This window comes from Diorhabda carinulata, chromosome X, assembly GCF_026250575.1.
Source record: "Diorhabda carinulata isolate Delta chromosome X, icDioCari1.1, whole genome shotgun sequence".
Taxonomy (NCBI): Eukaryota; Metazoa; Arthropoda; class Insecta; order Coleoptera; family Chrysomelidae; genus Diorhabda; species Diorhabda carinulata.
In genome coordinates, this window is record NC_079472.1 from 36,329,245 (window position 1) to 36,345,884 (window position 16,640).

A 16,640-nucleotide genomic window follows, 5' to 3' on the forward strand; every position below is an offset into this window, starting at 1 on the left:
TTGGTCCTATCTAAATATCAATAGAAAAATTATTAGCATACCTAGTAGCATGTTCTATAAGATAGTCTCTTGACTAGCCAAATGACATTGTAAATGTTATTGCTGATTATTTTCCTCCCGGACATACTGTGACATGTGTTATTTCCTCTTTTATAGAGTCTAAAGCTGTAAATAACCTTAAAAATTGAAACCCAGCTTTTGCACCTGATGGTTCACCAGCATTTCTACTACGTGCAGTTATCTGTTACCTATTTAATCTCTCTTTCAAATCTGGTAAATTCAGAGTGATATAGAAAACTAGTCAAATTTATACCATTTTTAACAAGGATAATAAGGTTGTTATTGAGATCTATCACCCCAACACAATTATATCCAGCATTTTGAATTTGGAATTCTGCTTTAAGACGTTGTTTTCCACCAGGTGAAACCATCGATATGTAATTAACAACTTTATTTTTATCCTGGTAAATCAACAATCACGAATTTAAGAAGCTTAACGCAATATACGGTGGCACATTTAAATCTATACATATTTTTCCAAAGCCTTTCATAGCTTAAATCATGGCATTTTTCTCATTGAGCTATCCAACATTGGTTCAACTGATTCATTCACCAATTTTTATATACATAATACCTTACGGATAGAAAGCTTACAGTTACTTTCCATGATTTTAACTCCATCGAAATTAACGCCCAGGGTTCACTTACTGGGACGTATTATTTTTAATATTCATAAATGTCTCGAGTCTACAGTTCTCCTTAATGAAGATGAGCTAAAGCTATATAATTTGATGATGATTGTCACTTACTGAAAACTGATATAGATAAAATTTGTGGTTCGATAAAAATGCGCTACCTCTTAGATTATCAAAATGTGATATGTCATCTTTCACAAGGAATCTTATCCTCATTCATTGTAATTAGTGCATTTCTAATAATGTGCTGAGGAGGTCTGCAACAGTCAAACATGCAAACATTGACAGTCACCGAGTGGACTGCACGTGATGAACCGAATCCAAAGCATGGAAAAACGGAAAAGTCAACTGGCAATATTTAGGTATATTTTGGTTTGCGATTTATCAAATATCTTTTAAACCACAGTTAGTATTACGTAGCGTTATCGGGACATTTGGAAGAAAAAAAAAACAAACGGAAAACGGCTACATTTTAAAAAGAAAACGGTGTTATTTCATGAAGATAATGCAATGGGTCACGAATCAATAAAAACGATAACAAAAATGCATTAATTGGGTTTCGTATTCATCGTTAATACTAAAGACAATCGTACCTACTACAAAAATGAAAACAAAAATTTTATGATCATTATAATCGTTTTATCGAACACAACTGTACTCATTAATACAATCAAATTCTATATATGAAAAAGATTTTTTTTACGTTAACCTACGAACTTTTCAGCCCACTTGTAATATTACTGCTTACAACATTTTTATGCAATTTAAATCTATACCTACCATAATATTGCACTGTCGTTTTATTCTTACTTGAAAAACCAACAAATTCGTTGAAATTTACCGTTTTTTCAAATTATAATCTAATATGACATGTGTGTAGTCATCACCCTTAGAATTGCCATATCTCCCTTAATTAGCTGTTGTGAAAAAAGTATAATACAAAAGTAAATTCACAGGTGTTTCAATTTTTCTCAATTGACCTCCAGATAATAAAAAAATCGCGTATTTAATTCTTTTCCCACATTGTGTAGCATAGTGGGTGTTATGATATGCATTCCTTGCATAATTCGGTCTTTTAACTGACGGATAGTTCCAGGTGTATTAGTGTTAACTTTAGATTTCAATTAACTTCACAGAAAAAAATCCAAAATGCACAGATCAAGGGATCTAGCGGTCTGTTACATTGATCACCTGATCTGAGCCTATTAGACATCTTTTAATGGGGATATTTGGAATTTATACTAACATACCAGCAACTATCTATACACTTTTGAAGGAATATTTTATTTTAAAAATCATGTAAAGCGTAATTTGACGGTCCACCATCATGTTGAAAGCTAGATTAAATCAGTGTTTTGCGGATAATTCACATATAACACATCTGTTAGATTTTCATCAATATGTGGTCTTTGCGTATGAGAAAATAGAAACGTCAATTGAATCATATTATCACACAATTCAATTTTTCTGTAAAAGTTGTCTTCAGCCAATTCATGTTTAAGTCGTATTTTATACGAATGGTATTTTTCCATCATCACTTAATTGCTCCATTAAAATCATATTTATTTTTTACAAGGTGAATCTAATACTGATTTATACATTCTTTGTTACAAATATAAATGAAAGAGAGTAGTTTTGTCCAATAAGCACAAAAGTTATATTGAAAATTACAGAAATTTTCCACATATGTTCCTTGTGTGAGAATTCCATTTGGTTTTCATTTATATTTGTTAATAATATAGTCCCAGTGAATTTACGTCACGTGTATTATATATTAACTTCGTTAATATTGTTTATGTTAATATTTATTTTATGATGTAACAGATGCATCAGCCTTCTAGTAACGCAATTAGGAAATGAATGTGTGCAATAAAATAATTCACTTCTCAATTTATTTCGTCGAATTCCCAAAATTAAAAGGTGAGTTGTAATCTCTGATATTTCATACTAATCACATTTTATTAGTACTACACCAACATTAGAAATTACTCAGCCCGACGTACGATTCGATAATCAGGTTAGCGTTTTTATAAACCGTCAGTGAAGTTGTGTACCTAGATTAAAATCTCTTTCCGAATCTATATAGTCTGATCAACGAGATAATAAAACGAGAAAAATAGACATGAAGCTTCTAAAGATATGACCGAGAGGTCATTAGATTCGAAAAAAAAAGTTTTAATTAATTTAATCGTACGTTAAAAATTTCGATAGTAATGATTATAATAAGATGAAAAAATATGGTATTAAGCCTTTTGATAATAACCTAAAAGCTATCACACACTAGATGATTATACCTAAAAGGATTTTTGGGGTCTCGCAAGGGAAATGGGTAAATATCGAAATTAGTGATGTCTTTCTTATCACTTCCTCTCATTTCTCTCTTTGCCCTACCCCTACTAGTGTCTTTTTAATCGTCAAATTACTCTTTACATGATTTTTAAAACAAAATATTTCTACAAACGTAGATAGAAAGTTGCAGGTATGTTAGTATAAATTCCAAATATCCCCATTAAAAGATGTCGAAATATCTCTGATTAGGTGATCAATGGATTAGAGCGATATATTCCTTGATCTGAGCCCTCTAGCCTTTTTTCCATGATATTAGTTGAAATCTTAAGTTAACACTAATACACCTGGAACTATCCGTCAGTTAAAAGACTGAATTATGCAAGCAATGCATAACATAACACCCACTATGCTACACAATGTGGGAGAAGAATTAAATACGCGATTCTTTTATTATCTGGAGGTCAATTGAGAAAAATTGAAACAGTGAATTTACTTTTGTATTATACTTTTTTCGAAACAGCTCATTAAGGGAAATATGGCAATTCTAAGGGTAACGACTACATACCGAATTTGTTGGTTTTTCAAGTAAGAATAAAACGACAGTGCAATATTATGGTATGTATAGATTTAAATTACATAAAAATGTTGTAAGCAGTAATATTACAAGTGGGCTGAAAATTTCGAAGGTTAACATAGAAAAAAATCTTTTTTATATATAGAATTTTATTGTATTCATCAGTATGGTTATTTTCGATGCAACCATTATAGCGGTATTAAAATTGTTATTTCCATTTTTATAGTACGATTATCATTGACATCAACGATGGATTAATGCATTTTTGTCATAGTTTTTATTGATTCGTGACACGGTACAAAATACTTGTATCATAACCTTGTCAGTTGATTTTTGCGTCTCTCCATACTTTGGACTCGATCCATCACGAGCAGTTCACTCGGCGGACTATCAATGTTTGCTCCAAGATCTTTGACTGTTGCAGACCTTCTCAGCACATTATTAGAAGCGCACCAATTGAAACGAATGGGGATAAGATTCCTTGTGAAAGATGACATATCACATTTTCACATTGATATCTGAAAATGGGAATCCACCGATTGGTTTTAAGTTTTTACCAGATACTCTATCATACACTAGATGATTGTACCTAAAAGGATTTTTGGGGTTTCGCAAGGGAAATGGGTAAACAAATTTTCAAAAGTCACTTTTTTATTATTTCAATCATCTTGACTTTTTTAGTCCAATATTTAGATGTAATAGGTTAGGAGGAGAATAATTTATTTAAATTAAAAAATAAGTTCAAAAATCTTGAGAGTTTTCTACTTTGGTGTACGGAAATCGGATTTTTACCTCAAGAAAGATATTGCAAAAAGCATAGGAAGAATATAACAACGCTGGATGAAGGAATTTTTCCTGTCATAAAAAATCTGATTATAGGCACAAAATATCAGTACCTGAAAATGCGTGGTTGGATTAGGTTAGGTTAGGAAAAATTTTTCTCATCCCCTTTCCTTGCGAGACGCCAAAAATCATCTAGTGTGATAGTAAAAATTTGGAGCCAATCGATGGGTTCCTGTTTTCGGACCTCCAGCCATTATTAACATGTAAGAAATATTTAAAAAATTCCTAAAATAAGAGGATAGTTCATCTCTATTATGTAAAAATTTCAATATAACATATATTTGCAGAAATTATGGTATTATCTGGTCACTTGAATTAATCGACAATAACGACAAAATATATGGCTGCTGTTATTTTTAATCATACGAATTTATTATTTTTTACGAATTTAAGAACCACAATTCTCGTTCAAATAGTTCCCCGATGATAAATACATAGGTATTCGATAGCTTCGAATATGTTTAAAATGTACAGTTTGATATTTCACTTCCACAATTCCACAATATCACATTCACAACCTAATTAGCAAAGACTTCATCGTTTCACGAAGGTAGATATATTTTGAGATGCCATGAAACTAAAGGAGCTAGAGCTGACAGAACTGCATTTTCAAATACCAAATAGGATTCTCCATCAAAATATGAATTTGTCAAAAGAACAAGTGCTTAATATGATCTATTATGATTCAAACATCCAAGTGAACATTAAAGTCTTGAATTGTTGCAACGCAAATTTGGTGATGGATATCGCTTTGTGGGTTCTTTTGGTGTTCTTCCATTACTGTTGGAAATATTGAAAAATATCAAAACAAAAATTGTTTCTTTTCGTTTGGTGTTAGCTACAATTTCCAAAAGGCATAGCAAGTAAGAAGCGCGTGGAAGACGTTAGTATCGTTAACAAATACTAGCAATTGCGATAAAACTGAGGTGTGCAAAGCAAATTCTTTGTGCAGTTTTCATTCGTACTACAAGATTAGTGGAATCAAATATGCTCGTAGATCAACGTATGGTTACAACTAACTGGTACACCACTAAATGTTTACCTGCAACTATTGAGTCAGTCAAAAATCGCGGGTTACTGTTGCATCACTATAATACATCATAGTTGGAGCTACCCTATTCGCCTGATTTGATTATGTATGATTTCAGGTTATTCTTTAACCTAAAGAAGCATTTATATTGTCGACGTTTCGTAAATGAGAATAAGATTAATGAAGAATTTCATCAATGTTTTGAGATAATTCTAAAATATGAGTGGATACAAACTGTTATAGAACGTTGAACATAAATAAATTAATTAATTTAAAAAGACTTATTGTTTTCTCGTATCTCTTAGCTTAGACTCTTTTTGATTTCATAATGCACAATAGAGATTTTATTGAAATTGTGCTAGTTTTAATGTGCTCCGGTCGTTCGCAATTATTTATAATATGTGAGCTATTATTGGAAAAAAAATGAATTATGTAACTAAGCGAGGAAATTCAGCTACTCTTATGTTTACACATCAATTTAAAAATTGAAACGATAGAGAATTTTGTGTTTTATAATGTAACTGTTTTAATCATTACTCAACATGTCTAAACAAAATTGAATTATTTTTTTAACGATGCACAGAATTTTTCTGTTACGAAGTTCACCAAATGTTATTCAAGCTTAAATAAAATACTGGAAATACGATATACAAAATAACAAAAAAGTAATTTGTGGCGTTGACAGTTTCAGAGACGTAAGCTGAGATTCTCTCTCTCTCTCTCTCTTCTAGCCGTTTTCTATCCTTTGGATATAGGCCTCTCTCATATTTTTCCAGTTTTCCCTGTTCTGTGCCACTTGGTACCAGTTAAGTCCGGCTGTTCTCTTGATATCATCATACCATCTTTGTTGTGGTCTGCCGGTGCTTCTTTTCTCCCCCCAAGGTCTCCATCTTGTTATTTTTCCGCTCCAGTTGGTGTTATTTCGAGCAACATGTCCGGCCCAGTTCCATTTAAGACTACCTATTCGCCTCACTATGTCCTCGATTTTGGTTCTATTTCTTATCCACTCATTGGTTTTATGGTCTTTAAGCGTTATTCCTATCATTTTCCGTTCTATTGATCTTTGATGTACCTTTAATTTATTCAAGATTTTCTTTGTTAGGACCCATGTTTCACATCCGTGGGTTGTTACTGGGAGAATGCATTCCATGTAAACCTTGGTTTTTAGTTTGAGGGGTAGGTTGGAGTTGAAGACGTGTCGCATCTTCCCGTAGGCCGCCCATCCTAGATGTATTCTGTGGTTAATTTCAAGTTCTTGATTGGTTTTACCCAATGTTAATTCTTGACCTAGGTAGATATAAGAGTTCACTTTCTTTATCTGTTGTCCTCGCACATTTATACTCTCTTTGTTTGTCCGTTGGTTTGTCATGAATTTGGTTTTAGAAATGTTCATTTCTAGGCCTACTTTTCTTGCTTCTTGTTGTAGTTCTATAAGCATGTATTCTAATTCTTCACTGTTTGGGGCAAAAATGGCAAAGTCATCGGCAAATCTTAGGTTACTTAGTTTTTCTCCCGATATATCAATTCCTCTGTCTTCCCAATGTAGGCTCTTAAAAACGTCTTCTAGCACCAGTGTAAGCTGAGATTACGATCTTTTATTTAAGTCAGCTATTTTAATACAATGTTTTTAGTATTCAAACCACTAAATCTCAAAAAATTTTTTCTACTATCTTGATGGAAACGTAATTTGTATGAATAAAGTATAGTACAGGGTGGCGCAATATAACGTATATATTGCATAATCTTTTTTAGTTTTAGTTCGGACGTTTTACGAGAACGGTCGTTCATACGTCTTGACAAGGCGACTGTATCGTTCAGAATATGGATTAAAACACATTACTGAATCTCCGAGTGCAAATTTAATTAAAATATGGGTTAAGCGTTTTAAAGAGATCGGTTCCACGTTTAAACCACCAGCAAAAGGTCGTCCAAGAACGTTTAGGATCACAGAAAATAATGATAGGGTGAAGGAGCCAGTACGAGAAAATTCGCATGTGTCAACTCGGAAGCGATCAGCGGCTTTAAGCTTGTCGCGACGAAGTTTACAGCGATTTTTGAAGTTGGATCTTAAACTGCATCCTTATAAGCTCCAGTTAACACAGGAATTGAAAGATACCGACTTTAGAGCAATATTGGCATTTGCTGAAGAAATGCTTGGTTGATTCTCCATTTTTGATAACATCCTTTTTACTGATGAGGCTCATGGGTTCGTAAACTGACAAAATTGTCGTTATTGAACCGAAAAAATCCAAAAATGGATTGCATAGTGCGAAAGTAACGATATGGGTAGCAATCTCAAGCAAAGGAATTTCTTCATTGAAGATTCACGAGGGCGAAACATTACCGCTAACACCGACCGCTATGTTGCGGCAAAACTTGCAAGATCAAGAATAGCGAATACGAAAACTTGGTTCCAACAAGACGAATCAAATGACTTTATAATGGCTGTGAGACAAAACTAATTTCCAAAAGAAGTGATATACCTTGGAACCCACGTAGCCCTGACTTGCAGCCTCTTGACATGTTTTGGGGGACACCTCAAACATGAACTCTACATGAACAAATTCGAGGGACATCAGTCAGTTAAAGGTAAATATCCGCCAGGAAATGGCATCATCATCATCATCCCAGATTTATTGACAAGAGTTTTCACAAATCTGTTTCGAATGCCGTATTCAAGAGGAGCGTCTTCACTTAATTATATTCATATTCATAAATACCTTATGTATTTATTTTTTAGCCTATACTTAATAAATGCAAGCTCTATTGCGCCACCCTCTATATTAAAATGTGTCTACTAATGAAAAGGTCTACGTTGTAGCAATTTTAAATTTATTTCTTAAGTTTTACTTTGTTACAAAAGAAATATAATATTTAAATCGAAGCGAAGAAAAAAACTTATTTTGATATCAAATCTACATAATAATTTCTTTACATTCGTTGTTATACAGGGTGCTCAAAAAAATTTCATCCGGTCTCTAGGATAGATAAAAAATTGAAAAATATTTGGTATTAGTAAAACATTTTCGTAATGTCATCTCGTTGGGGGCGTTGGAGAAAAAAAATATACCCATTTTTTACGATTTTGCCTCAACTACTGGCAACATTGTATATTGTACTGTAATCGAATTCTATATAGGCCTAATAATACTTCGAGGTTATAATTAACGTTTGAAGTGATATCACACATTTGAGGTCACGGTTGTTTTTCAGTTGCTGAGGGTTTTTTAAGTTATAATCACAACGAAAAAATTTTAGCAATAATAAAATTTTTGTGAGTTCTTGAATATACAAACTGGGGATCATAATTAACAAGAATAAACCTAATCAGATTGTAGACCTAATATTACTTCGAGGTTGAAACTACAATCAAGGATAGTCATTACATCACTTTCAAATTTGAAATTACAAAGTGTATTCCTATTTTATATTTGTTTTATAGCTACAATAAAGATAATGATTTGAAAAAGATTTATTTTATTAAATGATTGTAGGAACAATGTAGAGTGTGTTACGATCAAAAAGTAACAATGTCGCTTTCGAGTAATTATCACGTTTCACTTTGTTAATCTCAAGTAATAGTGTGTCACATCTCGTTCACGATACGTATATAACTATTTATTTGAATTAATTATCAAAAAATATGTAATAATTTCAAAACAGATTACGAATTTAAAGTATTTACTGCAGCTTAGTTTTTTATAAAGAAAGGAATAGTTAATATGAAATTTGGTTGATTATTCTCTGCAGAGCTTAACCTATTATTGCCCAAAACTGTTTTTTCAAAATGTTTTTTGATTGATATTACGCCCAATCAACTAAATAACCCAATTCAGTTGCTTCAGATCACTCAAAGAGTAATTTCTACCAAGCAATTCAGGATTTAAATTAGGATAATGACATCAAATAGTTTAGTCATTATATTAATCAATGGAAAAGTTATTAATTTATTATTATTAAAAAAAACTGATACATTTCATCAATTTTTTCTCCACATTTCAACAATTGATTGCATAAAAGAAGTAAATTGTTAGATATTTACACGTTACACACATTTTATATTTAGATTCCCTTTTCATGATTAAATGATCTAATCGCACCAAGTCAAGCTTATCTCTTCTGTATAAGCTAGGTGTGGTTAAGACCATAATTATGAAGAATTCATTCCCTCTGGAATCGCAAAAGGTCTATGTTTGAATCTAACTGCCTGTGCAATACCGATCTTTGGACCATATAAACATTTATGACTCAGAAAAAATAAAACCACCCCGTTATTTGGACCTTGTTCTAGTCCTATGTATGTACACGTATGTAGATATTCGAGTATCATATACATCGTCTACCAAAGAATCTATTGAGTCCCCTATATTGATGCGATACTGGGGAATCCAGTGTTTACAGCTGATCTGTTGATCTCACTCCTCTTAAAAAATTCAGAATGTGGGAGGGCTAGAGATCTAGAGTCATTTGAATAGAGATTCTTTTTAAAATACCGATTCGCGGATTTTCGGGACCCTAGAACACATTTACCCCGCAGATATATCCTGTAGAGTAGTCTTCTTTAATTTACTTTATTTCCGCGTAATGTCCCTTTTCTCACAGGGCTTCTGGATTAAGTTCATTCAAGTTTTATTCTCAGTATATCAAAAATATAAATTTGTGTCATTTATTTTCATTGTAAATTTGTAAACGCGCACTGTATATAATGAAGATATAGCAGAATAATAAAAAACTTCTCAGTTTTTCCCGAAAAAAGGAACAACTTCAATTGCATCAAAATTTGAACTTTTTTTGGCCATAATAAAGAGATGTTTCATGAATATGAAAATAATAGCTCTGTTAGAAAGAAAAAAAATTTTTCTTAATGAACTCAAGCAGGATACTGGCGAAAAAAAGTTACGGAAAACAACTTTTTTTCACATGATATTGTCAACTAAACCACCTGTTCATTTTTTACTTATACACTTTTAACATTAAAAGTTTGTCTAGAAGCTGGACATTTTTTATTACTAGAAAATTTTAAACTGTCATGCAAATTTAGTTGCAGTTGGTCACAACAATTTCTGATGAAATGGAAATGATTTTGGGAACTATTCAAAGCTGATATGCAAAATTTCTTGATTTTGAAGAGCTTTAAGTTCCGTTTACATAATCAGAAGTAGAAAAAGCATTTATAGAAACGATAGAATAGTAGAATAGGATTTCGTTTGGTATTCGAAAGATATTTCAAAACCTCAAATTTCATAATTAAGCTATTAGTAATGTACAAATCATTCCATAGCAAAAGAAATAGCAAAATTACAGAAAACGGATTAATATAGGCCACTGTTTCCGAAGAAGCATATCTTTTAAAATGGAAATTTAATGAGATTGAATTCTACATCGACAACTTGATTGTTAACAAAATGATAATTTAGGAAAATGAGAACTACCAAAAGATAAAAATTTCTATTGCATTTTACGATCCTAGTTCGTAGAGAGACTACAGACATTGATGGTAGAATATCAATTTTCTTTGAAAGTTATGAATCATCAACACATTTTTTCCCATCATTGAGAAAAAAGTATGTTTTCTGACCATAAAAAAATAATTTATATATGACCAAATAATTAGTAATAAAATTAGCTTTTAACTAACTATGTGAATGTGGATTTTGCTTTGGTTGATAATACATAAATATATTAGCTGCTGACATATCTTTTTTCGAAAATTGACATTGGAGATTGGGCAACTCTATTTTGAATGAAATTTAACTAACTAAGAGAAGAAACGATTCTGTTTTATTGGTAGCGTATCGAGAAAATTACACAAGTACTTCTATCTCCGTATAAGGTTTAACTAACACAGGATTTTGTTGGTGGTGCTTAAGAGTGCATTAAGAATAGACTAATCTGCTAAATACTTATTTTGGAGGTTCTAACTAGAAAGATAAATAGCTTCAATTTGATATTTGGTTCAAAATTTGAATATGAGAATGGCCTAACTTAACTAAATTATATGTCGCTGGATATAGTTAATATAGTTAATTTCATTTTTTTCCATAATTCTGATTTGATTTAATATAATAACGATGAAAGAAACTTAATTATTGATTCTTGTCGTAGATTCATCGTAATTTTACTTGCTCCAATTTTGTAATCAGGTTAAATTTATAATGGGTTATCCACGTTAGGATTATAAATAGTTATACTTAATAAATTATAGTCTAAATATATTTTGTGTTTAGTTTTCGTCAAAAATAATATTATCTATTTATATAAACTTACCGCCAAAATCAAAGCCGTTCACGTTCGTCAGTAATAAACAATCAGGCACATTGTTTTCAAATAAAAACAAAAGAAGTTTCCCCCACTGGAACCATACACAACACTAAACCACTTGAAACAAAACACGAAATAATTTAAAAAAACTTCTCGGCGGAAGGTTGTGTTCTAAATGAAAAGCTACGACTGACAGCGTTTTTGGCGCGATTTTATTTCTTGTGCGTGCGTTCCATGGTCATGGAAATTTGTGCGCAAACTTAAAACTAATATAGTCTAGGAATTTACATTGACTTTATATGCGATTTAGTTAATGAGATGCTTATTTATATTCAAAAATGAAATATTGATCGTTATATTAATGTAAGGACGAAATAAGATATTTTTTACTTCAAAATATTTAACAACAATTACGACCAGCCAATTGGAGCAGTTCATATTTCTTTCCTAGTTACTTCGATTCAACTCAAATGCAATCCGACCTGTTCTCACGTTTAATTTTAGACTTTTCTCACTTTTTTGCTTCGTTGTTTTTTTTGTTAGCGAATCCACTCTGGCGACACAACTTCTAACTGGGTTTTGAGGTACTGTAACAACTCAAAGCCTTTTCAAACTTAAACACTTATTTAAAATGGATGCATTTTGGTTTCTAATATTCCATTTTGATTAAATAAGCTCATTAAATGTATAAAAATCTTACCAATTGGCGCTACGGTTCTAGAAGAACCTTGGACTCCTAGACAACTGTCCTCCATTCTTCTTTATGTTGTACTTTTCTCAGCCAGTTTCGGACGCCTAGTTCTTTTATGGCTTGTTGTCGCTATACAGGTTTGACTCCTCGACCCTCCGGCATCCGTTCGACGTGACTAAGCCATCTTAGTCTCGCACTCTTGATCTCTGCTACGATGCTGGACTCTCCATATAGGGTGTAAGTCTCAGTATTAGTACAGATGCGCCAATTCTCCTTGGTCCTTGAATGAGTCATAGATGCGCCGAAGTATAGATGACAGCTTGCCTTAGTACTGTAAAGTAGATACTCTTTTTTGTGCACCTGCAAAGTAGGCGGGATTTCAGCATCTTCTGGGCACTGTAATACGTCTTATTTCCAACTTTCACTCTGTCCTGTATCTCCAGTGCAGTCTCGTTTAAAACTCCATTTTATATAAATCTTGAGATGAGTATACACTTAAGCAACTTCTTTGGTTATGTTAGTTAAAATTTGTAACAAATATAAATATTTCGTATCTACCAGTACAGTGCCACAAGAATAACAAAATACTGGAGTTGGTTTACCGTTAATCGAGTAAAAGTCGAAAAATTCTATCGCTGTTCGGTTCAAATCTGAGTTTTGATTTCACCAAAAAGGTATATTGCGCTAGCAGAATACATCTTTTATACGCATTTAGAAGGAATGATCTTATAACGTTGAAAATTGGTTTGACATTCCTATTTAACCATCTTTCCCTACATATCTAAACATTTATGTACACTACATTTTAAGAGACTCATAGCTCAAATCAGAAACACAAATTCAGAAAATCTCACATATATGTGCAAAATTCTTGTAACTTAGAACAAGTGGTTAGGACGGGATCTCTCTCAAACAGGGTAGTTGTAAATACGAGAGAATGTAACCATTATTAGTCGATCATTAGACTTTTACAATAAACAAAATATAAACTAAATACAGTCATTATTATTTAAAAGAATCGGTCCTTCGAATTCAAGCAACAGAATATTGTTACGAATAAGCTCGCGAAATAGGTCCTGTCCAGCTACAATGGAATTTTAAAATTCGGCGAATTCGCGCGGCGTCTCTAATATTTTTTATAAATGGCGGAAGCGCCTTTGATATGTCCTTTTAGAACTTTTTAATATAGCGGGCGGGTTATTTACAGTATTTCTTCTAAATAATTTTTAGGGAAGTCTATTTATTTATTTCCTTTGTTTCCTTTTCTTCTAGAGCTTTGTAGAATTCTATTTGTGGTATATAAATGAGTTTATGTAGCGTATAAAGTTAGTTTTAAATAAATAGTCGTGAATAGAACGAATTAGTAAAAGTAATATTTATAATGAAATTATTATAAGTTAAGTGTATTGTATAGTGTGTAAATAAATTAAGAACGTAAAAGACAGTGTTTATCAATTCGTACATTAGGTGCATGTCTACTAGTATTTGTTACATTTTGGTTTCTATTTGGTTGAAGAGCAACCGTATTCACCAGATCTGTTACAACCAAGTTAAGTAGAATAGTTCTGTCAAATAAACCTTAACCGATTAATTACTTGGACCTAATTTTCAAATATAGTGTTAAGTATAGAGTTTTCTGTTTCCTAATCTTACAGTTTCACTTGCACGAAAGAAATTTTCATAAAACAAGGAGGCTATCGCATAAGTATAAGCCTATATTGACTACTACTATTATTTGGAATGGTTATACAAATTAGAGCATCGTTGAACTAAATGAATAGGGTATGTCGACAAATAAAAATGATTTTGGAAACCAAAGTCTTGTTAAGTCGGTAACTTTTCAGAGACAACTTAAGATCTGCATTCGCATCGCAATTGCAAACTGCAACTGCAACGTCGCAACTCAAACTTGTCAACCCATGTCACATCAGATTAGTTGTCATAGTTACAAGGGGAACTTTGTGACACAGAAATACCGGTGGATACCTTTATATCTGGATGTATAATAAAATATTTTTTAATAAATGTTTCTATGTTTATAAATCCATAGTAGCTTGTTTATATTGAATCTAATTTACTTGACGTTTAGAAATCCCTGTAATGATTGATGCATTTCCACTAAATAAAAAACAAGTAATCTGGAATCGTTTCAAAGTAATTTTTATATTTTTGCATAAAATACGTAGAATGTAATATTAAGCGAAAGAAAGTAAGGGATAACAAGTATACCAACAACAACTATGCGAACCGACATGACTCGACCTATTTACGCGTATATCCATCAAACGGGTTGCTATTAATTTTATTTGGCGAGTATAAAATCTAGGTTAGAAGTAACCGAGACTTTCCGTCGCCTGGGAGGTGGGTAGCATGGCAACTGAGGAAAAATTAACCCCTAACCTCGTTGGGTTGTGCGAGTGCGTTCTACATTAACATGTAGTTTTTCACGATTTGCAGTCAGGGCCATGCGATGAATGTTGTAATTAGAATAATAGTTATAACAATACTAATCCAATATCACAATCATCCATCGGTTCTATATTTTAATTTGGATCTTTAGGATTGTTGTATTTGAACTAGTGCATTTTCAGGACTTTTTAGAGGTAATTATTCTGTTATGTTTTATACGAATAGTCTTCAGCTTATTGAATAAATTGTTTAGCTCATTCAGTATAATCTTCTATCTGCAACTATCACATAATAGGTGGATTAATAAGAATATCGACAAGTAATGACAATTACATAAATGACGTGACGATTGAATAATACCCCATAGAATTGTCAATATCATTCAATTGACAAGATTAAGAACTATTATCAACCAGATATCGCTCACAATTACATGTATCTGGTCAATACATCATGCCACTGGGAATTGGGTGCGCGAGTTTTCAGCTTCTAGAACGATTTCATTGCTACCAGCACCTTCTATTTGCCGGATCTATTACTTTGCGATTTTTTCTTTTGTTTGGCATTAGAAACATCGTAAAAATAACACATTTTGAATCGGTTGAGGACATTCAAACAACTGCGGCGAGAATACTGTTGGAGGCTTCAGTCAGACTTTCATTCCGAGGAAGATTGAAGGTCTCTACCTAATAATTTTATAATAATAGTCCTTAACATAAGATTTTCGGGTGAAAAAGAGTATAATAGGCAAAGTATATTTGGCAAACAGTTTCGTGATAATTAGTCATTGAATAAAAAGAACGTTTACGTCTCCAAAAATACGTTTCTGTTTCGCAGTTCAAAATTTTGTTGTTGTGAAGCGTTTTCTCATAATTCCAAGGACATTGACCGGAAGTATACGAATTTGTTCTTTTTTCCATGTAGAGATGATCTCAAAAGATTAACCGGATAAGAAGAAGGCAGTTCTTGTCTTGTGTCAACGATGATTATCTACAAAGTTAGTGAAGTTTCGCATTGGAGTGAAAATAAGATGACAATCTCATATCCTGGTTTCCAATAGTATTTTGTGAGGAAACGATTAATAGGACGCGGAAAAGGCAAGAGATCATTTTTTATGAAAAATTTTTCATAAGAACAGTTTCGTCTACAGATCTAATAACACAAGAGGCAAAATTGTTTTCATTTTTAGAGTGAACCATCATTGACTTACATGGAAATGATCTTCACAAAAATACATTCTTCTCTTTGTTGACAAAGATAAACAATGATCATAACTTCTACTAGCAAGTGCTACGCACTTTTCCCGTGTGGGTTGATTATTTGAAACATATAAATAATGTGTCTGGCATTTTTATGGATCTGCTTTTACACTGAGGCACTATACAGTACTTGTAAAACGTAAGATTAATTTTTAGACACTTGACATAGATGTAAACAGTTTTGTTGTGCCGTGACATCATTCAATACGCCATGACACTATTAAGGGTTTTCGAGGGAAACCTAAATTTTTCTTTTTAAATACAACATAAGTAATGTAAATATTGCTTTTTTTAAATATAGTTTTTTTTGGGAAAAAGTTCTTATTAAAGAATATTATTAACCATATTTTCAAATTTAGTCAACTAGCCTATTATCGACATAAGATTATTTCCTCGGTTCAATCGAAATATTCACAAAAAACGAAATTGTCTATAAAATAACTACAAAATGTTTTATTTATGGTAAAATTGGTCGATAATCAATACTCATTACTTTTTCACAAACAATGTTGGATTGCTTAGTTGAATTTTATCGATGGAGTATTTTGTCTCTTGTGTTATTATGTCTGTGGTTTTGTTTTGTGTTATG

The 16,640-nt window shown here is 32.2% G+C and overlaps 1 protein-coding gene across 1 annotated transcript in view; it reads right to left on the minus strand.

Annotated features, from left to right (window-relative positions):
- Positions 1-11,886, minus strand: part of LOC130901822 (uncharacterized) — a 66,583-nt gene extending 54,697 nt beyond the window's left edge. Inside the window, exon 1 of the mRNA XM_057813435.1 lies at positions 11,699-11,886. The gene's annotated coding sequence lies outside the window, so the exon portion shown is untranslated. The remainder of the gene's footprint in view (positions 1-11,698) is intronic.
- Positions 11,887-16,640: the final 4,754 nt, after the last annotated feature.